General features: G+C 43.9%; 1 non-coding gene across 1 annotated transcript; it reads right to left on the bottom strand.

The window, feature by feature from the left end:
- Nucleotides 1–1,210: 1,210 nt before the first annotated feature.
- On the bottom strand, nt 1,211–1,329 carry LOC130399462 (5S ribosomal RNA). The gene has a single exon (XR_008901972.1). It is a non-coding gene; the product is annotated as a 5S ribosomal RNA (ribosomal RNA).
- Between the last annotated feature and the right edge of the window lie 1,171 nt (nt 1,330–2,500).

Here is a 2,500-nt window from a genome sequence, read left to right as displayed (position 1 = left end):
ATAAGAAGGTTTAACCTATCAGGTGAGGCAACCGTCATGACACTGCCCTACTGTGATTAGTCAGCAGGGTGCAAAGGGAAGCCACTTGGCTTCAACACCAATCAAATCAAAGCATCAACGTCAACGTAAACAAATAGCGGGAGATTTGCACTTTTGCATTTTTATCATTTTATCGTATAAGCAAGTGCAGTTATGGAGGGTTGAGATTTAGAGTATTTAGTAAAATGAAACCAAACTGCCACATGGGCAGCAACTAAAAATTGAATCTGACATGCAGGCCAATGCCGAAGCTTCAGCTGCGTGCACGGAGAGAAAGATGAGTGGTTATCGCACTTTCAATGAGGAGAACTGTGTCCTCACCGACTGGTAGCGCTGAACTTCAGCTACTATTTCGCTGGCCATGTCTTCTTTTTCGTAAAGATTCATGCACCCTGAACAACCCCTGGGTCTCTTATTGACCTCTTCGCCACCATGAAAGACAGGAGAATGGCCTTCATCTACAAACAGGGTGAGTAAAGTAGGCTACCCACCTCCCGGTGTGGCATTACTGTTCCCTGAGGTGTCCGTTTATTATTTTTTGTGTTATTGTATGTCTAATTGTGCATTGTCTGTCTGGAATAAGTTGCATTGGTCAATCAAATGAAGTTGTTGTAGTGTGTGTGTGTGTGTGTGTGTGTGTGTGTGTGTGTGTGTGTGTGTGTGTGTGTGTGTGTGTGTGTGTGTGTGTGTGTGTGTGTGTGTGTGTGTGTGTGTGTGTGTGAGCGCGAAAGAGGGCGAGCACGTGTAAGTCCTGGTAACCAGGCGCTGAAATAGCTCTTGTAGTTACATTCAATAGATACAATTTGCGACGTATACTCTTTTCTGTCCCCCACCTTCAAAAAAGCATGTAGATTAAAGGTGTTGTCTCATTTGGCTTCCTCAAAAGAAATCCCCACGCAACACGCCACTGGTATTTTCGCCGTCTTCCCATGGTCTTTGATTGATCTGAAGTGCTTGCGCGTGTTCGTGTGGGTGAAAGTTTAAGAAATGTAGAACTGTCGTTTCAGCTCTCTGGTGCTCCCTGCTGGCAGTATCACTATACCGTCCTCATTTTACACAAAAATAGTTTAGAGAGACGTTGTCAGTCTTTGTATGTTGCTTAAATTCTCCCAAACGGTTGGCAGTAAAGATCCAGGTCACGTTATGCATGAGCTCGAGTTGAAAAAGAAAAAGCTTACAGCACCTGGTATTCCCAGGCGGTCTCCCATCCAAGTACTAACCAGGCCCGACCCTGCTTAGCTTCCGAGATCAGACGAGATCGGGCGTGTTCAGGGTGGTATGGCCGTAAGCAATTATTGCTGCCGCAAAACCAGCATTTATACAGTAGCACGTAAGGAGTGAGAAAGCTGCTGAGGTCCGACGTTACACTGTTACAAAAACAATCACTAGTTCAATAGAGACGGCAGTAAATTATTCAGTAGGAATCCTTATCCATGTAAACGATTATTATGACATCTGAATTAATTAATTATCTGCAATACACTGTGTGTGTGTGTGTGTGTGTGTGTGTGTGTGTGTGTGTGTGTGTGTGTGTGTGTGTGTGTGTGTGTGTGTGTGTGTGTGTGTGTGTGTGTGTGTGTGTGTGATGTTAAATGTTTGTACCAAGGTTAATGGTTAAAGTGTCGGAGAATTCTTTTATGTTTTTTAGACATCCAATAAAAACATTAATATTAACAGTTTTGGTTATTCTTTGGTGCTGTGTTGAGGTCATTTCTTCCACATTTTCTCGTCTCATTGAGAATTTCAAAATGTGCGAAACAGCGCCCCTCTAAATTGTAAGTACTGAATACGCGGTCAAACACGACATTGCACACTGTATGTCCGTGAGGAAGCCAGCCCGAGATGGCATCCCTTGGTGAAGAAAAATAAGAAGGTTTAACCTATCAGGTGAGGCAACCGTCATGACACTGCCCTACTGTGATTAGTCAGCAGGGTGCAAAGGGAAGCCACTTGGCTTCACACCAATCAAATCAAAGCATCAACGTCAACGTAAACAAATAGCGGGAGATTTGCACTTTTGCATTTTTATCATTTTATCGTATAAGCAAGTGCAGTTATGGAGGGTTGAGATTTAGAGTATTTAGTAAAATGAAACCAAACTGCCACATGGGCAGCAACTAAAAATTGAATCTGACATGCAGGCCAATGCCGAAGCTTCAGCTGCGTGCACGGAGAGAAAGATGAGTGGTTATCGCACTTTCAATGAGGAGAACTGTGTCCTCACCGACTGGTAGCGCTGAACTTCAGCTACTATTTCGCTGGCCATGTCTTCTTTTTCGTAAAGATTCATGCACCCTGAACAACCCCTGGGTCTCTTATTGACCTCTTCGCCACCATGAAAGACAGGAGAATGGCCTTCATCTACAAACAGGGTGAGTAAAGTAGGCTACCCACCTCCCGGTGTGGCATTACTGTTCCCTGAGGTGTCCGTTTATTATTTTTTGTGTTATTGTATGTCTAA

The sequence above is a fragment of the Gadus chalcogrammus genome, chromosome 12, assembly GCF_026213295.1.
Source record: "Gadus chalcogrammus isolate NIFS_2021 chromosome 12, NIFS_Gcha_1.0, whole genome shotgun sequence".
Lineage (NCBI taxonomy): Eukaryota > Metazoa > Chordata > Actinopteri > Gadiformes > Gadidae > Gadus > Gadus chalcogrammus.
Note: the sequence above shows the minus strand (reverse complement) of the source record. Positions and strands in the feature narration are given on the sequence as shown.